We start from the raw sequence: 24,554 nt of genomic DNA, 5'->3' as shown, positions 1-24,554 counted from the left end.
TGAACTGGCTTGAAGAACGGAAAGGAGAATGTTATAGAAGCATTCAGGGGAGAGTGAAAGTATTTTCTAGGCATTAGTGAAACCCAGAAATGGTGTGTGCACAGACTTGTTCAAATAATGACAAAAATAGTTTGTAGGTATGCGAGAGAAAAGACTGGTGTAAGGCAGATAGTGTGGAACAGGAAAGGAAGGGGGCACGTTGGTCTCCTCAAGAGAGCAGATGAAATGGATGGAATGGATTGATGATAGTGTGGAGACTGGTAGATCATTGGTGTGTGGTAGCCCTATGCATAAACCCTAATGGTTGTGAAAAGGGTAATAAAGAAAAATTACTAACTTCAACTGTCTCCATGCACTGAGGTGTGGATGAGTGTAGCGTGCCGATCACTAATGTGTACTAATAGGAAATGAGCAATGCGAGATGCATTTTGTGTGTTGAGGTGGGATGAGAAGGTATTAGAGCACGAATGAAAGGTTTGGTAAAGGTGTGAGAACAAAGCAGTGAGTTGTGAAGCATGAAAGCTTGAGAGATGGTTAATAAGACGAATAAGTAATAGCTAGAAGAGACGAAAGAGCAGGACTGAGGAGAGTAAGACCATTTTTTAAATGGATCAATAGAGCAGATGATTAATGGAAAAATAGTTGGTAGATGAGAGAATGTGTACTGAGAGGAAGTGACTGAACAGGGGAGACATGGCTTGTTTTTTTTACAACAAAGGAGGCAGTTCAAGGCACACAAAAAGAAAAACACAAAAAAGCCTACTACTCTGCTGCTCCCAAAAATAATTAAAAGAGGTGGCTGGAAAGAAAGATCAATTTCAAGAGGAGAGGTGTCCGATACCCTCCTCCTCTAGAAAGAGTTCAAGCCGTAGGCAGGAGGAAATACAGGATGAAGAAGATTGTCCAGAGTCACTAGCGGAGGATGAAAAAGAGTGAAGATGCTGGTTAACTCTGTAAGGGGTCGGATAAATGTAGGGATGAGCATGAGTAGAAAGTCGTGCAGCGGGGGCCGTGGAGGGGGGGGAGGCATGCAGTTAATGTTCAGAAGAGTGGAAGCGTGGAAATATCGATAGAAGATAGAAAGAGAGGCAAACATCGCGGCGAATTTAAGAGGTAGAATATCAGTAGGAGGAGGAGAGCTGATGAGATGAAGAGCCTTAGACTCACCTGTCCAGAAGAGCTGTGTGAGGAGCCCCCACACGTGGATGCATACCCATTGTATGGTGCTGAGCTGGTAGCGTATCAGTTCTACATTCACCGCGTGATGGACGACGCGGGTTCGAATCCCAACGCTACCACTCGGATTTTTCAGTCGTCATCGAGTACGTAAACTACCCACATGCTGTCCTGAAGACCACCCATCAACCCGACTCTAGAGGAAGCCGTCCAGCGAATCAAGAACGAGTTCCGGGGGCAGCATGAGTCAGACGCAAGATGGCAATTGCTATAAACACCTTCGCCTGTGCTAGAACGGGCTGGGCTGACCATCAGGGCCCAGAAAGCCTACCAGCGCTATAGGCCAGAGTGTAAAGAAAAAAAAATTGGCTGAGTTTGTCAGCTCTTTGGGGAACAGTGCCAGATGTTTGACTGACAACTGGATTGTCCCTACACTGTGACTCAATGTAAATTTTGACTCAACATGCTGCAATGTCATTAAAACTTAATTTGATTGCTACAAAGGTTTTACTAATGCATTTGTTATTCATTAATATACTGATGAGTAATTAATCTTGTCTATTTTATAATTGTTCCAGTTCTTCTCCAGAGCCACTGACCTTTTTTGTTAATCTTAGACCTATTCATATATCTCCTTACCAATTCTTGTCACATAAGTAGCAACACCTACCATTCTCATGCTCAGGGAAATGGCTTATTAAATCAATTTGTATAATCAGAATTTCTAATTAATGTGACTGGAGGAAATATAATAAAAGCAAATGGCAAACTGACCAATGTTCCTGGAAATATACCCATGATTGTGTGGTAAACAAATGAAACTGAAAACCTGATGAGTACAAAGATTAGGAAGAAAAAACTACGTAGATGACAGAGCTACTGAGCTTAAAAATTGTCTGACATCTGATCTAAATCTAGCATGGACAAGCTGAAGAACAGCAGAAACATGAACACAAATCAGTAGATCGGGCATTGGCAGATACCAGTTGTTTGCTCTTGTGAATGCTCAAATAATATGGAAGAGGTTATATGTACGTAAAGAGTTTAACACATGGAATTGTACAGTCAGGTGGCTGCGAGGAAGGTGGCGAGTATGTTTTGGTTGTATTTGGAAAGTCCCAGTGTAACTGTAGATAAGTAAATAAAGAAACGAAAATGTGTGGGAGTAAATCATGATGAGAAGCCTTTGAAAAGACCTTATAATTAGTTCAGAAATTCCTCATACTTGAGTTTAATAAAGTAGCTCAAGTATATACAAAATGGCTTTCAGAATCAGAATCGTGCCTGAAAGCCAGAATAAATGTTGGTGGGCAGGAACACATTCACATAAAGGCTGTGTATCAAAATAGGGTTACCCAAAGTTCATTTCCCCACGGTCTCTGAATGTGTACCAAGTTAAAAAACTCAGCCCACCTAGCTGTTCATCCTCCCTTTCAGGATGCTTGATAAATGGAAACCTGGGAATAGTAAAACTTGGTTTTCATCTACATTCTTATATTCTCTAAATCCAATTATCAGGTTCTGTGTTGTTCTTCCACAACTACTGTTAAGCTATAGTCTTTTACTTCGAATTATTTTAAAGAAAAAAAAATATCAAGGAGATTACATGGTTTGAAAGTATTCAGGTCTGAAGATAAATATGAAGAAAACTAATGACCCTCCTTCAAAGTTTCTCTGTATGCCGTCAGTATTACTAGGAATACAGTCACCAGGAGGACATGCAGTAATACTTTGTATTTATAATAGTTTCACTAACAAAAATACACTCAAAAGGCCCTTGTTTGGGAAACTATGACATAAACTACAACTTATTGTTTTTAAGTTACCATTTGCAAAGGTTAAGGAGTCAAATATTATTAGTTATTGCCCTCTGACTGGTCCGTCTAATACTTAATGGCCCATATAGATTATAAATGATCAGACGGATGGCCTAGGCTCAGTGTACATCTGTGGTGCTGGGGAACAATTATTAAGGTTGCGTCACAGTCACACTAATAAATTTGCTAACACCAGTGTTCAAAATTGAGCCAATTAACTTACGGTAAATCAACTGTGCCAAATTTGACCTGTCCAGCCCACTCCTGAGTCCTGGACCCCGGATTGCCACCAAGTGTCGGTCCCTGGCAACAAGTACCTAACCATCTCAAGTTACTATCCTCTGGGAATAAACATTACATTGTACGGATAGAAGGCCAGCAGTGTATGTCTATGATGTCATATGACAAGACCCAAACAGGTAAACAGCAATCGTGATGCTAACTTTGGTCCGTGTCGCAGTAAAGATTCCACCTGCTCCAAAATGTCCCTGCCTAGACACACGACCCAGCTGGCCTATTCATACGAAGGAAATGCAGCCCATGATCAGGATCACGATAACCCAGGGCAATGACTAGTTAACTATCTCCTCCCTCGATACACCTTCATAATGATACTGCTCAGCATTTGCCATGCAAAATGAAGATAATGAACAATAAGCAAAAATATATACTAGGTAAAATTCTTTGTGTAATTAGATTTATATATTAATATTTTCACCTGGTTAGGCTCCACGCTCTTTATCAGTCTGCCTTACCTACCTATAGAAAAATCCACTTCCATACGTTTGTCAAGTGTGTGTGTGTGTGTGTGTGTGTGTGTGTGTTAAGCAGTGACAATCACTAACCTGCAACTGCTGGATCATTCAGTCCAGCCTGGCTGTCGTTCAGACATCCCGGGGAGTGTCTGTTCAGCCGCTCGTCTGCTGGGGGTATATAAAAAAGTATATACCTGTGTGATATACCTATGTGGAGAAAAAGGAATAGCCTATATGCTAGACAGTCCTTCCAGGCTGTGTTATTGTATAAAAAACATTTATTCTAGAAAGGTTTTATTTTATGGTGTTTTTCACACACCATTTATAAATGAAAAGCATATTCAGGAAATAAAATATACTGACAAGGAAAGGGTGGGGCCAGCGTGGCAACAAATCGACTCATCACTGCTTTTCTCGCCCGCTGCACCCCGACATCTGAAGCCAAGGAGGCTTGCCTACCCTTGATATAAAACCGTTCACTGACGCACTTCGCTGAGCCACAGTCACCAGTCTCACACACACACACACACGGTTAACACACACACACACACACACACACACATCGATGTACGGGACACGACGACGGTCTGTTAGTGTTCTGGGGAATGTCTGTAAACTCACCCATATGTCTGCATCCCTAATTAATTAAGTCGCGTTGTGGTGTTTTTTGCTTTATTTTGAGCACATATCGGCAGCAAAATGATGGGAAGAGGTGCCACTCACCCATGCGGTCAGCAAATTATGATGGGCCGGGAGGGAGGACTACAGTTTAACGCAAAGCCAGGCACATTACCCTCGGCTACAGTGCATCTGGGTAAGACTGTGGTCTGTTAACTGTAAGTGATACTAAGACATAGTTCCTATGCTTGGATGTAGAGCCTTCTAGAATTCTTGATTACCAGACATCTAGCAACTACCCACGAACCGAAGCTTCAACCACTGGTTCAGTTTCCCGTTCGCCGCACGGCATCTCGCGTAGTGACTTGCTCTGGAGTGTTGCTATTAGGCTCTCAGTCGCCTGGAGAGGTGCCACACAACACGTTGCAAAATGATCGTACTGGATCTCTCAGTGTGTGTTCAGAAGAGGACACAGTTAGGCTGCTTGAACATGGAAATTAGGCCTCTGCGAGGTTCCTTCCTTATCGCCCTTGTACCGTGTGTGTAGGGGGGTAAGGGACTGAATGGAGGATGTTGCAATCTGACGATCATTAGAATGTTAATCTATTAACATTGTGCCAAGAAAGAGATTGACAAACATCCTAATATACAAAGTTCAAATATTAAAGTCGAGCTACAGTGAACGGAGAAGATATTTTCGAGAATAAGGCTTGTCAGCGCGAAGCGTGATGTTTTCTTATTAACATATAGACTACCCATTAAGTAAACTACTGGATTCATTCATATTATTTAACGGTTAATAACACCATCCGGCGTGCCCTTCGTGCCGCTGATTTACTGATTGAATAGTCAACATTCATTACTGTTGGCTTGTTAGGTATTTTGGTTGAATAGTTGCTATGACAACATAACGTCATATATAGACTGTGTGTGTGTGTGTGTGTGTGTGTGTGTGTGTGTGTTTGTGTGTGCCACGCACGCCAAACAAGCCTGATTGAGAATGACACGTAGAAAAGGTTAAAATTCGGACACTTAGAATCTTAGTCATGCGTACTTTTTTCAATCTGTAGCTAACATTGTCAAATCTTATCAAAACATCTAAATACAAATATAATTATTCAAACATGTTAGCGTCCACCTGAACTCGATTAGCATTGAATATTCTATCAACAAGACTGGCACTGCGTGACTGTCACGGTGACTGCACAGGATGCTTCATAATGAAAAACCTGCTCGGACTCACCTGCTGAAGCTGAAGGGCATGACGTGCGGTGTCGGAGGAGCCGCCGCCCCGCCTGAGCTGCGGTGCTGCCTCTGCCGCTCGTCTCGTCGGTGGGAATGAAGATTTACTTCCTCGTGAAGCGGTGCCCAGGCCTGGGTCGAGCAATGATTCGAAAGTGTTAGCTGAACCCATAAAGAAAATTAGCCAGCTGTTTCTATTTTTAACTTTAATGCCCATCTTAGTAGTCCTCCCTCCCATACACATACTGTACATAAAATGCCCCTTCCTGTGTGTTCCTCAGACGTTCCCAGAATTATATTGAGTAAGCAGCAAGGAGCACCCAGATAGCTATGGAGAGTATAAGAGAGAGAGAGAGAGAGAGAGAGAGAGAGAGAGAGAGAGAGAGAGAGAGAGAGAGAGAGAGAGAGAGAGAGAGAGAGAGAGAGAGAGAGAGAGAGAGAGAGAGAGAGAGAGAGAGAGAGAGAGAGAGAGAGAGAGATGAGAAATGTAGTTGGGGGCAAAGTGTTTGTAAAAGATGAAGGAGGGAACATCATGGTGGAAAAAAAGAAGATATTGGTGATGATGGAGTAAATATTTCAGTGAACTGTTAAATGAGGAAAATGAATATACGGATAAATGAAACTGAAAAAGTAGAAGGACCCACAAGAAAAATATTATGGAAGAGGAAGTAAAAGAAGCTAACTTGGAAGGAAATGATAATAGTATAGAGCAGCAGGACCCCTCAGGGCTACCAATAGTAGATTTAATAAAAAGCAGCAGGAAGGAAGGAGTGGTGGAATTGACAGGAGTGTTAAACCATGGATTGAAAAAAAAAAAAAAAAGGGAAGAAAATACTCTCAGAAGACTGAAAGGAAGTTGCCACTGATACCCATTTCTTTAAAGGAAAGGAGATGCTTTGGAAATGTGGCAACTCTAGGGGCTGAAGGTTACTGGAGCATGGCAGGAAGGTGTATGAAAAGTCCTGGAGAAGAGAAGCTGGAGAAGGACAGATAAGAACTGGATAAGCTGTCAGTTTGGCTTTTGTCCTGGGAGGTCAACAATCTTGAAGCTTAATATATACTATGCGAGAGCTTCAGGAAAGGTCTATGGAGAAGAGGAGGAGACTGTATCATGTTTTGTGTAGATCTAGGAGAAGGCATTTTGACAGAGTACCATTAAGGGAATTATAAGGATGGGCATTGAGAAGACAAAGAGGTACCACAAGCTGATTGGTTGAACTGGCAGTGGCACTACAATGAAGGTACAAAATGAAGAATGAAAACAGTGGCGGGAAACATCAAATGAGTCTGAAATTGGAGTGTGTGGGTTCAGCAGGGCTCTGCCCTCAGGGCCCGCTCCTGTTTATAAATAGTAATGGAGGAGGCAACATAAAGGAAGCTAAGGAGGAGAGGCACTGGAGTGGGAGCTGCTGCGTGCAGAGATGACTTGGTAGGCAAATGCAGAGACAGACAGAAGAAGTGGAAAGAAAAGTTTGATAAATCGGAAGGAAGGAATGGAGGAGAGGTTAACATTAATACTGGAAAAACAGAGCATATGGTGACTGGAAAATAGAAGCAAGCAGAGAAGATTAAATCAGGAAAACACCCAGGGGTGGATGTGCTGTGGGGAGGAGTACGGATAACATTTAGTCTTAGCATGGGAAAGCAGTGGAAAGCAATTTTAGATGCTCAGGCCTCAGAAGTGTAAGAGGAGTGCAGAATTTTACATGCCCGGCTTGTGTAAGGAGACAAAGCAAGTGACAAGAAACTGAGAGGGATGATATTGGGAGGTGAATGGAGGAGAGCTTTGATGAGGTAGGTTACATTTCTCGTTATCTGGGGAGATAAGTTCTGGACTGTGAGGCAGGAGTGGAGAGGACAGTGAGAGCGAGCAGGCGGGCAGCGTGGTTAAAGGGGGAGGGAGGGAGGACTAGTCTACTTGTGAATCAAGTAGCATCCCCCAAAGAGCAGAGCAGGGCAACCAAGCGTGTGATTACAGTGGTTCCCAACCTTTTTCTAGGCGACCCCAATCATGCACCTCTAAGACATGACTGCGACCCCCACTAGTTTGCTGTTGTGAAGGTGTGTTATTATAATGGGAATGAATTGTTTGATATTTTGGTTTTGGCAACCCCAAGAAAATCAAGGGTTAGCGATCTTACTTGGCCTAATCAGAGTTGGGAAAGGGGTAGCATTAGATCAAAGTGATGTTGGGGCGGAGCAGAAACATGGGCTCTAACTAGAAACTTGATAGAGGTGGCTGAGAGCAAATGATCGCAGAAGGCTGAGGTGGAGGTGGCGGGCATCAGGTAAGGGCAAGATGAGGGGTGTCCAGTGCAGAGGTAGCTAACAGATGTGGAGTACAGGACCTGGAAACAGTGCTCAGAAGGAAAGACTCTGATGGTTTGGACATGTGAAGAGAGCAGGGGAGGATACAGTGCTGGGGTATTTTGGAGAGATTTTGAGGTAGAAGGAAGGAGACCAGTTGGTAGACCTAGGAAACGTGGAGAAGTGTATGGCAGGAAGACTTGGCATTGATGGGATTGGATGAGCATAGGGCAGAAAAAAACAGAGTAGAATGGAGGAGAGTCAATAAAGCGTCCAGCCGCCTCAGGAAGGAAAAACGGACAGTTAAAACAAAATGATGATGATGAGATGACTTATAGAATGAATGCCCCTTGCTGATTGATTATATGTGAATTAAATGAGTTTTGTTGCCCTGTGAGTAAATCCTCAATTAATGTGAGCATTATTTTGTCTCCCAGCACAACTTCATAATAACACAGAGAATGGCGAGGCCCACAGTGTTGCTGCCCCACTCTTTACAAACAAAATGAAAGCTGGCACCAATCATACATTGAATTCAATTCAACAGACTTTAGCATCAATCTACACCTTGCCCTTCCATTAGTCCCACTTTTTTAGTGAGGAATTAACAGCTGTACAAATAAACCACAGGTGTTCAATCTTGCCCTTTGCCCTCATTATAGATACAGAGCTGTATGTGTACGGCTTCACATAATTTCTCTGTGGCCTGCACCTTGCAGCCACCTGGCAAATCACTCTTCATCCGGGGAAAGTTGACTTTCCAGAGTCCAAGGCAGTTGCTACCATAATTTGTGCCTGGGCTTCCATGATGACATGATCACTGTTTAGGACTAGAATCAGCCAACAAACTCCCAGTTCAGGCTGCCCTGAGGTGTAGGCACCGCCAACCGGGAAAGCGATCTGCTGACTGGTAATGCAATTAACTAAAGAAGCCATTACGCTTAATTGCAAAAACTGATAAAGAAATTAGGTGGAAGCTAACGCTGACCTCTTACTGCTAACTTTTTTTATATGGATTTAGCTCCGTTTAGTATTTTGGCTCTAAAACCCTTATAAACAAACCCAGTGACCTGAAACTTCAAAATGTTGTAGCTACATGAGCTTGCAGAAAGGTATAGCATGCATGGTCCTCCCTGGGTGTAAGTACATGACGCACCGGAAGTGCAAGACATTGGGGTTCGCCATATCTTGGATTTAAGGACAAAAGTACTCTCCAGGTGGGGCCACGGAGTTCCAGATCTTCTGGGACTCCTGGTCGTCAGTCTGAGTGTCTCAAGTTCTCACTCATTAAAGGCTGGGACGGCCCCCAACAGGCTGTATTCCTGCAGGAACAAAAACGTCCTCACCCGGTCAAATACCTTCCATGATTTTGATATCAAACGACAACAAGGCGACAATAATGAACGTAAATTGCAGTGACAACGTTGTAGCTGAACTGCAACAAGGAGTCAAAGAGCAAACAACAAAAAAAGAGAAGAGAAAAGAAGCCTTAGCCCTAAATCCGGTATTTACCCAAAATTCCAGCAATTTACGTGCACATTTACTTTTTTCCATAATCAAGTAATTCTTTATTTACATCATTTCAAGTTTATTTTGCCAGGTGAAAACATAACCTTGCTATTGCCCCAAGTTCAATGAGTTGAATGTAGCAAAGATGAATACCCAAAAATACCCAAAAGTTTCCTATCAATTGTCCAATTACCCAACTTCTAAAGGCACAGTAATTTACCAAAGAGAAGAAGTACGGCATTGTTAAGGCCACAGGCTCAACTAACTATGCTGTGTCTGCCCACAACGGATGTAAAAACAAACCTGGTATGAACTTTTTAGTGGACTTAAGTTATGGACGAGGAACTACATGTAGCAGTAGAAGCTAATTATCCACTAAATAAGCTTCCCAAAAGTTAGTGAAATGCTAATCAGCTAACAAAAAAGTATCAAAAAAGAAGCTTTGCTAATTACTGTTAGTGAACCAGCCTACCACTGCCTGGAGGAAATGAGAAAGAGAGAAGATTTACATGGAAGATAGCATCATAGATTAGGAACAAAGGTTCAGAATATCTAGTAACAAATAAAGATAATAACAGATTCTTGGGAAGGCTACATCAACATGCAAATAAAAATGACAACAAAGAGACAACCAAAGCACAGTACAAGCCAGGAACTGCCAAGGGGAGCCACAAAGAACCATCAACCAGGAAGAGATGAAGAGCGGCTGATGAGGCACCTCAACACCAGACACAGGGCAGAGAAACACAGGCACACACAAAGTGAGTGTGCTGGGATGCCAGCACCAGCACCAGACACAGGGCAGAGAGCCAGGCACATGAAGTGGAGGATTGGGATGGGGCACCAGCACTGGGACACAGGGCAGAGAATCAGGCACAGGCAGTGGTTGGGATGGGGCACCAGCACCAGACACAGGGCAGAGAACCAGGCACACATGAAGTGAGGCATGGGATGGGGCACCTCAAATACCAGACACAGGGGCAGAGAGCAGTACACATGAAGTGAGGTGGTTGGGATGGGGCAACCCCAGCACCAGACACACAGGGGCAGAGAACCAGGTGCTGAGATGAAGGAGTGGCTGGGATGGGGCACCTCAGCACCAGACACAGGGGGCAGAGAAACCAGGAAGAGATGAAGGAGGCTGATGGGGCACCGCACCAGAGTTGGCTAGGGGCAGAGAAACCAGAAGAGATGAAGTGAGTGGCTGAGGGGGGAATTCCCCAGCACCAGACACAGGGCAGGAGAACCAGGAAGAGATGAAGTGAGTGGCTGGGATGGGGCACCCAACACCAGACACAGGGCAGAGAACCAGAAGATGAAGGAGTGACTGGGATGGAAGTACCCCAGCACCAGACACAGGGCAGAGAACCAGCAGATGGCGGAGGCTGGGATGGGGGCACCCACCAGACATATAAGAAGAGAACCAGGAAGAGATGGAAGGAGTGGCTGGGATGGGGGCAACCTGGACACCCAGACACACAGGGCAGGAGAACCAGTGGAAGAGATGAAGTGAGGGTTGGGATGGGGGCACCCCAGCACCAGACACAGGGCAGAGAACCAGGCACACATGAAGGTTGGGAGGGCACCAACACCAGACACAGGGCAGAGAACTGAAAGGCACAGACAGCGTGAGGGCTGATGGGCACCCCAACACCAGACACAGGGTGAGAGAACCAGGCCAGATGAAGTGAGTGGTTGGAGCTAGGGCACCTGGAACACAGACACAGGGAGCAGAGAACCAGGCGGCCTGAGATGAAGTGAGTGGCTAGATAAGCACCCCAACACCAGACACAGGGCAGAACTAGACAGATTATGAGTGGCTGGGATGGGGCACCAGCACCATGGCTGATTAGGGGCAGAGAACCAGGTTAACACATGAAGTGAGTGGCTGGGATGTGGCACCTGGCAATTGAGACACAGGGAGCAGAGAACCATTGATGAAGTGAGTGGCTGGGATGGGGCAATTGTCCACACAGGGGCAGAGAACAGTGCACACATGAAGTGAGTGGTGGGATGGGCACCAACACTGTGGTCATAGGGGTAGAGAACCAGGCACACAGGAAGTGAGGGCTGGGACAAAATTTCAGCACCAGACACAGGGGGCAGAGAAACCAGGAAGAGATGAAGAGTGGGGTTGGGATGCAGCAACCTGCACCAGACACAGGGCAGAGAACCAGGGAAGAGATGAAGGAGGATCAGATGGGGCACCAGCAATTGGGTGACACAGGGCAGGAGAACCAGGAAGAGATGGGAAGTGAGGCTGATGGGGCACCACCAGACACAGGGCAGAGAACCAGAAGGTAGACAGAAGTGAGTGATTGATGGGGCACCCAGCACCAGACACAGAAGAGAACCAGGAAGAGATGAAGCCAGAGTGGCTGGGATAAGCACCCCAGCACCAGACACAGGCAGTGCAACCAGAAAGAGATGAAGTGAGTGACTGATGGGGCACCCCTGCACCAGACACAGGGGCAGAGAACTGAGGAAGAGATGAAGGGAGGGTCGGGATAGCAATTCTCAGCACAGACACAGGCAGAGAGAACCAGGGAAGAGATGAAGTGAGTGGACTGGGATGGGGCACCTCAGCACCAGACAGCCAGGGGCAGAGAACCAGGGCAGAAGTGAGTGACTGGGATTGGGCACCTCACTGAGACACAGGGGCAGAGGAACCAGGAAGAGATGAAGTGAGTGGCTGGATGGGGCACCCAGCACTCAGACACAGGGCAGAGAACCAGGGCGAAGTGAGTGGCTGGGAGAAGTACCCCAGCACTACAGAGACATTAGGGGCAGAGAACCAGGAAGAGATGAAGTGAGTGGCTGGGATGGCACCCAACACCAGACAGGCAGAGGAACAGGAAGAGATGAAGTGAGCGGCTGATGGCACCTCCCAGCACCAGACACCAGGAGGAAAGCTCAGGGAACACTCTTTTCCGGGGTAATTGATTACTTAATGACTTGATAACAACGATGATGATGATGATGATAATGAATACCAAAACTCTTCGTCTGCCAGTATGTTTGTTAAAGGCTTGAAAAACACAGGAAGAAAAAAACGGGATGCCTGGAGATCAACTCAGTCATTACTTATTATTCAATACTGTTATCAGCTATTGTTATTATTATTATATTATTATTATTATTATTATTATTATTATTATTATCAGCCAGTACTATCCACTGCACAAAAAGCCTTCGGGAGCAAGCTTCCAGTTCTCTCCCTGGTGTTAGGTGGCGCCCATCCTGCCTGCTGATTGTCTCTAATGTCATCAGCTACAATTTGGTTCCCTGTCTGTCCTGGCTTCATTACTCCTTAGTTCCCTCCATATCTCTCTTCATCTGGTCTGGTCTTGTGGTGATCCAACTTGAATTCTGGTTGGCGTTCTATTTGTCCCTCCACCTTGGCTGCTGTCTGTCCTGGCTTTGGCCATTCTAGTTCTCCATATCTCTCCGGTCTGGTTCCTTGTGTGATGCATCCTGCCCTGGCTAAGGGTTCTTATTTCATCCCTCCACCTGCTGCTGCTGTCTGCCCTGGCTCCACATCTGTAGTTCTTCCATATTCTCCGTTCGTCTTGTGTGATCCATCCTCATTCTCACATGTCTCTGGTCTTCATTCCTCCACCTTTGGCTGCTGTCTTGTCCTGGCTCTTTCATGACCCTAGTTCTCCATTCCTCCGTCTGGTCTTTGTGTGATGCATCCCACCTCTGCTTGTTGTTCTCTTATTTCATCCCTCCACTGGCTGGTGTCTGTCCTGCCTTGGTGACCCTAGTTCTCATATCTCCCTCCGTTCATCTTTGAGGTGATCCATCCTGTCTGGTTGAGGTTCTTATTTTATCCTCTCACCTTTGGCTGTTGTCTGGTCCTGGCTCTATGACTTTAGTTCCCTCCATATCTCCCTCCGTCTGGTCTTGTGATCCATCCTGCCCTGGCTATTGCCTTATTCATCCTTCCACCTTACGTTGCCGTCCTGCTTCTATGACCCTTGCCTCCATATTCCCTCCTGTCTGTCTCTTGTTTGGTGGTGATCCATCCTGCCTCAAGGATAAAATAATTTCACGTCCATCTCATTATATATCACCAGGGTTCTATCAGCACATGGTTTCAACTCTGTCTGTCCATCAGTGCAGCCACTTACCCAGGCAAGATTCTATTTCACCCTCTCCACAATTTTTGTGGCCTGACCATTCACCTTTACACTTGCTGGGTCGCTATTCTAGCTGAGAGCACAGACGAAGCAATTGCCGCCATCAGCCTCACCTACCAGCCTCACCACACCCAAGCAGGCTCTCACTTGCCTTCACTTGCTGGGCCACTAAAATATACTAATGTGTCTGCCATTGTTGAAGAGAGTGTTTTAGCTAGTTTGTCCACATCATTCCAACTAATATGCAATACTACTAACAGAAAACTAAGCAAGGAAAATGAAACCCAGTAAAAGTCTCATTTGCTCCTTCCCCTGCATGACTTTCAGGTATTACCTCCTCCTCCCATCTCAACACACAACAAAAAGACACCCCATCAACACATATCCCTTTAATGTGTAACAGCTGATACCTTTGGTCTGGCAGGAATATCACAGTATGAAGTTGTTCAATGTAATTGAGGCGTCCAAGGAGCCACCGCAACGCTAAAAGTCTCATGCCCTGGCGTCACCAAGCCAATGCCTGCATGATCACAGCAAACTGGACAGGGTCCGTCCACAGGTCAAAACACTGTCCGCCTGGAAAGACACTGTGCTACCATATCATAAGGCGAACCAGGATGACGTCATAGGCGTTGAAATGAAGGAAGTTGATATGGCAACAAACAGTGGTACCAGATGAAGTTGTGTACCATAGTTTCTACTCCGTCCACCAGGCAAAGACCGGCAGACAATGTTCAAAGTTGATGTTCGCTGGCAACCCACGGGTATCTAAGTCAGTGTTAGTATGGGCTCATGACAGGTGACAGACGTACGGCCAGCCATGTTGACAGGGCAGGTGAGATCTAATCAACTGACAGCCTCAGTTCATCCGGTTAACAAGTAACTTTGTTCATCCTGTGCCTGGCAGTATCGTGTACTTCCAAGCCTCTGTCCCACCAGGCAGTGTACGATACTACGAACATGGGCAGTGTCTGGTACACCTCTTGGTGCTCGCTTCTGACGTCATCAGCGAGCCTTTCCGCTTTCCATTGTTAACTGGTAGCAGCGTTTGTCCGACGGACATTGTTCGACCGTGTGGACGCACCCTTACAAGGCGTTCTGCACTGGTACCACTATGAGCCAGACATGGCCACCAACACACTGAGGTCCCTGCCATGATACTTAGGTCCTTATTTTTAACGTCTCTGCCTCCCATTATGACTGTTAACCAAGGCCACAGAGGAGATGAACCGGGTGTTCATGTGGCTGTTTTTCCCGTCCAAGGTGCAGAAGTTGTGTAACACTGTCTCCAGGATCACAGAACACTCCATGAAAATTTCAGCAACTGCTACAAGAGGCTTTTCAAATGGAAACTGAGTCACTGATATGTTTAAAAATAGGAACTTTATTCCCTCAGCCACCCCCCCTTCCTGGTGTGACTGATCCCTGCCTCAGGTTATTTATGTTGTGTTGATGAAGGTGACCCAATGCATGAATACTACAGCAAGTGTTAGAAACTGGAGCTGATGCTGATGTTGGCCTGGAGGGTGAGGGAGGCTGTGGGGCTTATTGGGCATGTCAGCCGTGATGGCAGGGGCTGAGGCTACTTGTAGTGTAGACTGTTTCTCCTGCTGACATTGGTGAGTTGAAGGCAAGAAGCAACACACACCTCTTGTTAGCTCATCAGGCATTGTTCTGTCCCTGCCTCCCTTACTTTACTGTCTCCTAGTGTTCATACTCCATGGAGGGGACTCAGGGTCTACAGTGGGCCCTGGCTCTAGTGATATTAAGAGGTTGAAAATGTCCAACCATTTCAATGGTCCGTTTGGGCAGTAGATTCCTGTCTCTTCCTCTGCTCTGCCACAGTTCAACATTTGTTTTTCCTCTCCTATGTTACCTGTAGCTAACACATGGAAAAACAGGTGTTGGGAGTGAGCGGCAGAGCAGAGGGAGGAAAGGACCCAAGAAATCCGCCGTCCAAACAGACTATTTGAAATGGTTGGACCAAAGTTTGGGTGAAAATTTGAATAAAAATAAAACAGACAAGAACTCATTGGAAAATGCCTTTTTGTGCTCTGTCTCATGTGCTTTAAACAACCCAACCTACATTTATAGATGAACATAACCACCAATAAGGAAAGGCAACGAGAAAGCTCTGACTGTGTGTGCTCTCTATTGAATACAGATGTTGGGAGTGTGTTTGCTCACTGAAAGCCCAGACCTCTGCCACCGTGACCACTGCCACCCCCACCACCACACCCAGCGAGACACGGCAGCCCTGCCTCGGCTGGCCTGTTGTGCAGACGGGGGGCAGTGTTTGTACATAAGGCAGACGATGTAGTTATGTGAGTGGCCAGTGACACCTTTGCAGCACCTTCTACAAATGTTTCCTTTGACTGTGATTGTTGTTTTCAGTAAAGGGTCGCCTATAAGAGCTGCTGAGGGAACACTGTGATGGGGCTGCTGTGTGGAACGCTGTATTTGGTGCGCCCAGCTGATCCAGTGTCAGTGTGTTTCACCCCACACCCACGGGGAGCTGTGTGACTCACCAGTGGACGGAATGCACCACTGCAGCGGTCAAGTCCTCTGGTCTAGCAGGGTGCTGCAGGGGCAATGTCACACACCAGCACTCAGTTGGCCTGAGCCGCATAGCCCCCCATGAGTGGGGCAGGTCAAGCGGGACACTGGATCACCTGAGAGCCACAAAGCTTCATTATGAGGTCACCAGGGCTTACCAGTAGGGGTCATCCTGGGTCACAATGTGCAGGATGTCCAGCTTGTTGAAGGGCAGCCCGGCTTCCTTGCAGGGAATGTGCTTGTTGTCCTCCTTGGGGTCATAGTGGAAGTAGGCGTGCACCCTCACCTTGCTCTCCCTGAGGTGCACCGAGCTGCTGGCCGGGAGCAGCCTGAAGGTCATGGTGCCCTCCGCCTGCACCTGGAAGGGGACAGGAGGTGGGTTGGTTACTTGTGGGCTCGGAAAAATAAATAATGATATTAATAATTGTAATGATAGCTTTATTTCTTCCAGAGCAAGTATACAGGAAAAGCAAGGCAAAAGAGAGAATAAAATTCTATATATATATATATATATATATATATATATATATATATATATATATATATATATATATATATATATATATATATATATATATATATATATATATATCTTCGACGACTGCACACTGATACAATATGCAGACGACACAGAGTTTAACAGCCACGAAGGATATAAATCTACTAGTGAAAAAAGTTGAAACCACCTAAGCAAAGCCATGGTGTGCTTTAAAAAATGGTCTAATGAAACACCCAGAAAACCTAATATATTTATAGGAAGCAGGCCAAACAACTAATACCAAGAATACCTGATAACACTTCATTAGTCTTCCAGGATAGTAGATCAACCCTCAAACAATGTAGATTGTTGAAGGAGAGCTTATAAACCAATAAGTGTTGATCACCATATAACCGAAATCAGTAAGAAAATTCCTAGGAACACTTTGTATGCAAATAGAATACAATGTTTTGATAAACCCACAAGGCAGCTTATGGTAGAATCACTAGTATTAAGCTATACTAAATATTGTAATACTATATGGGGGACAACTAACAATACGCTGTAACTAAAGTACAAATACAGAATGCCAAAATCGTAGAAGGAAGGCCCAGAAATATGATCATGTAACTCAGATAATTAAGGAACTCAATTGGCTCAATGTTTCACAACAAATAACTTTTGACACAGCAGTGAATATATATAAACATCTACGCATATCACTACCCTGAATATCTAATACCTCTCTCTCTAAACAGCATCACCAACAGCACAACAGCCAGCAGGGTAATCTGTATGTACCAAGAACACACACAGACACAGGAGCCAGACAACTTTCTGTACACAGGCTCTTTGAACTCCCAACACACATATAAGCACTGCCCACACCTTGGTGTAAATTCAAATATATTCTGAAAGAATTCTTACTTAATCGAAACCAGAAACAGCTGATGAATAACTAATTATTTCATTGCAATAACCTATGTACTTTTTATGTATTTGGATGTAAGAAAACCACTTTAGTGAAATAAACTTATTATTTATTATTATGTTATTACTCTCTCTCTCTCTCTTTTCCCTCCCTTCCTTCCCTTCCTCTCCCTCCCTCACCAGTATCTTGTGGACAGATGAACGAGGAAGTCTGCCCTCCACATTGAAGGTGTTGAAAGTGCACTCTTGTCAGCAGCATGGATGAGCAGGAAATACAGACGAAGGGAGGCTGTTCCAGAGTTTACCAGCGAAAGGGATAAAATAATGAAGATGTTGGTTGATTCTTGCATTAGGGATGTGGATAGTATAGGACTGAGCAAGAGTTGAGAGAGGAGGAGGTATGCAGGTGAAGGAGACAAGTAAGACACACCCAGCCACTACATCTACACACAAATTCCACAAAACCAGTCTTTCTACTCCCCACATTAGGCTCTGCTCCCTTTCCCTCCTGTGCCCTGTGGCAAGCACTGGGCAAACAGCAACAAGGGTCAGGGAACTCAACACAGACTGAGGCACAGAAATACAGTGTCTTACATAATGATTATTAAACTGGGTGGCCATGACTTCCATCTCGACCAAAGAAAAAATAAATAAAAAGAAGGAAATGCCAATCTTTTCAAGTGCACTGCCTCAGATGACTGTTGTGAGGTGCTGGCTGTCTCTTTAAAACACTGAATCAGCCTGTACTCGCCTAGAATATTTATTACATCAGAATACTGAGAAGCTAACCTAACCTAACCTAACATAACAAAGCCCCAAACAGTTACTATAGGTCTTGCCTCAGAAAATTCATACATGCTTCCTTACTAATGAGACTCTCTACAACAAAGTGAGGTCATCCTTAACGTGTCAGGCTCCCACCATGACTGTTTCCCAAGGCCACAGAAAAGACTAACTGGTGTTCATTGGTGTTTTCCCGCTCAAGATGCAAAGCCATGTAAAGCCATCACCAGGATCACAAACCACTCCATCAAAGTCCCAGCAGCAACTTCTATGACAAGAGACTTTTGAAACAGGCCTTCCAGCAATGATGATCATTTATCACAACCCACAGTGTCCTTACCCCAGAGTCCTGTTGCACACAGAGTACTTCCTGATAGGGCAACCAGGGATTACCTCCTGAGATTAGACTTATAAGATAGTAATATGAGTCATTCATAATAATACTCCATGACATAGCTTTAAGTATATTTTGCATGCTCATATATGTAGTTTCATATTACAATTGCCAAAGTGTTCCTTATTTACCTTTAAGGGGGAAGGAAATGTTATATATCTAAGTCAACCTTTAAACACAATACTACGTTTTCTATCGTCTTGAAAGGATCCAATCCCTTACTGAGTTTATGTAACACCATCGAGTAGTGTGTTCCCATTACAAGATTTATGTTCATTTTGTCTCAATAACAATGTTTAGTTTTAAGCATGTATACTTTTCAAGATTCAGAGTGTGTCAGCATTTCAGCCTGTACATACACGTACTCTACCAAGTAAAGAATGGAGACGCACTAGCTTCATTCATTCCTCCTAGAACCCTCCACAGCGACGAGAATGGGATATGGTATATTCCATCGCTCCTACAGTGTTTTACAGTGATTTCAACATGTGTTCCTTCACACAGGTATGTGACTACAGCAGAACACAACAGAACTCAACACAGACTGAGGCACAGAAATACAGTGTCTTACATAATGATTCTTAAACTGGGTGGCCATGACTTCCATCTCGACCAAAGAAAAAATAAATAAAAAGGAAATGCCAATCCTTTCAAGTGCACTGCCTCAGATGACTGTTGTGAGGTGCTGGCTGTCTCTTTAAAACACTGAATCAGCCTGTACTCGCCTAGAATATTTATTACATCAGAATACTGAGAAGCTAACCTAACCTAACCTAACAAAACCCCAAACAGTTACTATAGGTCTTGCCTCATAAAATTCATACATGCTTCCTTACTAATGAGACTCTCTACAACAAAGTGAGGCCATCCTTAACGTGTCAGGCTCCCACCATGACTGTTTCCCAAGGCCACAGAAAAGACTAACCGGGTGTTCATTGGTGTTTTCCCCGCTCAAGATGCAAAGGCCATGTAAAGCCATCACCAGGATCACGAAACACTCCATCAAAGTCCCAGCAGCAACTTCTATGACAAGAGACTTTTCAAACAGGGTAAGTGAAGGGCAAATACACTTAAGATACAGACAGAGAGACAAGATTCCTACCATTGGCTCATTGCTCTTCACCCACTGCACAATCTTGACTGTCTCCTCATCCTCATCACCATCGACGGGTGTTTCGGGCAGTGCAGTGTGAAGTCCTTGGCGGCAATGCTGGCGTGTGCCTGGAGAACTCCCTGCTGGATGAAGGAATGAAGATGCTGCTGCTCAACTCTTGCATAAGGCATCAGGATAGTATAGGGATGAGCAGGAGTAAAAATACAGACAAAGGGAGGCTATTGCTGTTTCAGAGTTTACCAGTGGAAGGGATAAAAGAATGAAGATGCTGGAACACTCTTGTATAAGGAATTTGGACAGTACAGGGATGAAATTATGAAGATGCTGTTTGACTCTTGCATAAGGGATTTGGATAGAATAGGGATGAAAGAATGAAGATGGTGGTTAACCCTTGCATAAGGGATCTGGATAGCATAGGAATGAGCAGGAGTAGAGTCATGGCAGTGAGGGGGACTTCAGGATGGCAAATATCAAGCTTGATGTACAAACAAACCTAAAATTAAGACACAGAACTGAGGAGAAAATGTACGGTTCCCCCCCAAGCCACGACCAACCTGGAGGTGTGGCGACTACAGGATGGCAATAGCTTGCTGGCGTCCGGTGAGGGTGTGGTGCGGTTGTGTGTCTCCCTCATGATAGGAATTCTGATCTCCTCCACACTGGACATCAGAGCCTGGCATGTCTTGCACGTGCGGTTGATCTGAGAGGAGGAGGAAGAGGAGGAAGAAGGTTTAGTGTTGACTTCAGCAAAACCTAGTGATCTTATTTGTTATTGGGGGAGCTTTGGGGGTCTTGGCAAACCTGGCGTGTTCTCATTTTTTGATGATTTTTAAGGTTAGGGGCAAGACAGAGCTAGTTTGTTGATTGTGACTTTGAAAACATTGTTCTAGACCCATCATCATCATCAGCATCATCATTTCATGGACGCCTGCTCCTAGGAGCTCCCACCAGGGGATGGCCATGGCAGAAGAGCTTCCAGCTTTCTCTATCCAGACACTCCCTCCTTGCCTGCTCAAAGTTTCTCAAAGATCTTTCCCCCCTCTCCCTAACGTACTCTTGCACCCTATCCCTCCATTTCACTGGAGGTCGTCCTCTAGCATTCCCTCCCTCTATCTCACTCACATACACCCTTCTGGTCATCTTACTCTCCTTCATTCGCTCCATGTGGCCAAACCACTTTAAGGTCTGTCGCTTCACTTCTTCCACCACTCCACACTTCTTCCCTTCACCCCCGTGACACATTCCAAAACTCTCGTACACACTTTCATTACTCATTCCATCCATTCTACTCACACCACAAGCACTCCTCAAATAACTCATTTCCACTGCCTGCACTCTAGACCTCTGACTTTCATTCCAGGCCCACGTTTCACTTGCATATGTGAGGGTTGGTACTATTATTGTATTTCTCAATTCCTTCTATACCTCCATGCTCACACTTCTGCCATTCATGATTCATCCCAAAGACCCTACCACCCTTCTTCCTTGCAATGCCCTTTCTCTTGTCTCTCCCTCCATACCACAATGCTTACACATAACTGATCCAAGGTACTTAAACTCATTGACCTCCTCCATTTCTTCACCATTGAAAATTATTTTGCATTCTTTTTCACATTCAATTCCCACTCTATATGGGCATACAAAATCTACAACCTCACTTCTACTTCACTCACAAACCATCACTTTACTTTTGTTGACATTTACTTTCAGCTTTCTCCTGTTACACTGACGGAACACCTTCCTCTGCAGGGACAGGGGCAGGCTGCTGTTACAGTGACCCAGGCAGTGTTTGCTGTGTACAAACACACACCCCTTAGAGAAGTGTTTAGTAGTACATATTTATGTTTGCACTATTAAACAATTACACTGGTGTCATTTCTGTCTTTTATTTACACATCATTACTCCAGGAGCATCAAGTGGGAAAGGTGAGCTATACTTTAAGACATAGAAGGAAGAAATTGGTACTGGCAAAAAATAATAATGAGGAATGCAACCTTTGAAAGAGTAGACACACACAGCAACCAGTGTGGAGAGGTTGACGGCTAGCTATGAACACACCGGTCTGGGTTATAATGACGACCCACCCAGCTGTTCATCCTGCCTTTTGGGTTGGCCTATAAAAGGGAGCCTGGGCAAGGCAGCTGTGGTGACCCAGATACTGTAGTGGCCATGTCCTGGGGCTGAAGGGTCCTTACCCGCTGCTGGCTCAAGGGCCAGAGGGATGGAGATGAGCACCACAGCCAGGCACACTTGTAACATGTGCCCCAAACTTTACCTAATTACTGCAAACCAGGCCTAAAGAATGAATAAGAAATCAGGAGAGAAATGGAGTGGAACAATTTTGGTAAACATTGTATTATTATGACTATAAGCCTGCCCCTCTCCCTGAGGAGAAAGGTGCAGTCTGTGCATATTCCCAGCCCTAAAATGTGCTTCATGAACTCTGCACCTCACACAAGATCCAGAGAGAAGTTAAGAAATGTGCCAAGCTGAATGGAGAAGAATGCCAGGCACAACATGGGGAGACAGGCCTTGAGTGTCCTGGACCAGGGAACAGACAAAGGTTAAAGGTGTCCTGGTGCCTATGAAAGGTGAGGCTTGGACTTGTGCACTTCATCTCATGCACCTCACAACAGCTGAGGAACCAAAGCACCCAGCCAGCGTGTAAGTCAGGGCAGACAGAGAAGCAGGACGTGAAATTAGAAGCTTTGTGGGGCAGGATGAAGTGTATTAACATCAGACACAGAGACAAATGGACTTTGTTTTCATTAAAGGAAGCAACTCCAGGGGGAAAAAAACACTAATCTCTGCTCCAATAAAATAAAGTATAGAGGAGCTGCCAAAAAGAGTTGTGAAAGACCTTCATCCTATAGCAGAGAAATAATGGGCTGTATAACTCAACATTTTGGCACCCAAGCACACATACTTGGCAAGGCTTTCATAGGCATTTTGGACATTTCCAAGGACAGTTTTATGACCCTGGCGGTAGTTTGACCCTTCTTCTGTACCATGAACCTAAAAGAGCACTCATGAGAACCCAATTTATCTCCTGTTTGGCCTTTGGAAACAGTTGATGTGATGGACGAAAGCGTTTGATAATACCGACCAATATATGACAATGACGATGACGTGTGTACTGATGCAAAATTGAGTATATATAAGAGTGAGGAGACCTTAGTGAAGCCACAGTGAAGCCTGCCATTCCAGAGTCCCATCCAGAGGTGTCTGTGGTCCCTGGCCTGCAGGCTGGTGGTGGTGACCTGCCCGCGGTGCTTCAGGCCGCCGGCTTCCTTCAGGGAGGGCGTGAAGAGTGACTCAACAACCTCTGCAATAAGAACAGTCTCACCATTACCGGCATTTGTTGGGCTCGGATAACTTGAACAACTTTGTGGAGTGTGGACAGCCTCAGGATGTTTGTACATGTTTGTGTTGACTTTTGTAGTGACATGAAGAGGGACTCAACAGCCTGTCTTAAGGAGAAATAACTACAGCATTACTTGTTTGGCAGACTCAGAAGAGCTGGACAAAATCAAGGCATCCTGACAGTCAAAACATATGTTTACACCTCCCTCCCTTCCCTATCACCCCCTTGTTCATCGCCGACACTTTTTATCATTCTTTTCACCCTTTCGTTTAAAGCCCTTCCCTCCACCTTCCCTGGCACACTGAGTCACCTTATTCCCTGTGACTGCCACAACCATCCCTTCTTCCTTCCCGTTTGTTCAGTGGCACAATGACGGCCCTCCTCCAGTGTTCCGGCACCTCACCCTGCTCACAAGCTTGGCCATGTGAGGCGTTTGGTGTAAAAGTTGTGACCAAACCAATCAAAGCGGTAGTACTGTTTTTAGCGGTATCTGGCACCTGAATTCTTGCTGCATTGTGCGGTGAAGCAAGTTTCAGAAAAAGCAGCCTTAAACCAGGTGATTCATAGGCCTAAAGTTGTGTGACTTCTCCGCTGAAGTCCCCAATTTATCTCGACTTCTTTCTGAAAGCTTTTTGTTCTCTAAATAGTTTGTTGATGTCACTCTACCAAAATAGTCATATACTCTGTCTACTTTCCCTACTGTTCCTTAACTGTCTATTTTGTATCGTCTGTCCAGCATGCATTCCCTCCCTTCCTCTTCCACACACCTTGTGTCCCACTACGTCCCAGGCTGCCCTTCACACTGAACTCTTCTCAACCCGTCTGCTGTAATTGCCTTCACTGTTATCCTGGTAACATACAGTACCAGGTCTTTCTCTGCCTCCGTGGTGGATAGTGTAGTGTTTCCCATGTGGTACTGGTGTGCTGGATATCCCTTCACTGTTATCATGGTAACATACAGTACCAGGTCTTTCTCTGCCTCTGTGGTGGATAGTGGAGTGTTTCCCATGTGGTATTGGTGTACTGGATATCCCTTCACTGTTATCCTGGTAACATACAGTACCAGGTCTTTCTCTGCCTCTGTGGTGGATAGTGGAGTGTGTCCCATGTGGTATTGGTGTACTGGATATCCCTTCACTGTTATCCTGGTAACATACAGTACCAGGTCTTTTTCTGCCTCTGTGGTGGATAGTGGAGCATTTCCCATGTGGTATTGGTGTACTGGATATCCCTTCACTGTTATCCTGGTAACATACAGTACCAGGTCTTTCTCTGCCTCTGTGGTGGATAGTGGAGCATTTCCCATGTGGTATTGGTGTACTGGATATCCCTTCACTGTTATCCTGGTAACATACAGTCCCAGGTCTT

The 24,554-nt window shown here is 45.1% G+C and overlaps 1 long non-coding RNA gene across 1 annotated transcript; it reads right to left on the bottom strand.

The window, feature by feature from the left end:
* Positions 1–19,509: 19,509 nt before the first annotated feature.
* Positions 19,510–21,810, bottom strand: LOC126988908 (uncharacterized). Its single transcript, XR_007742649.1, has 3 exons — positions 21,526–21,810; positions 20,376–20,521; positions 19,510–19,943 (listed from the first exon to the last, which is right to left on the bottom strand). It is a non-coding gene; the product is annotated as an uncharacterized LOC126988908 (long non-coding RNA).
* Positions 21,811–24,554: the final 2,744 nt, after the last annotated feature.

This window comes from Eriocheir sinensis, unplaced genomic scaffold (genome assembly GCF_024679095.1).
Source record: "Eriocheir sinensis breed Jianghai 21 unplaced genomic scaffold, ASM2467909v1 Scaffold1004, whole genome shotgun sequence".
NCBI lineage: Eukaryota > Metazoa > Arthropoda > Malacostraca > Decapoda > Varunidae > Eriocheir > Eriocheir sinensis.
Note: the sequence above shows the minus strand (reverse complement) of the source record. Positions and strands in the feature narration are given on the sequence as shown.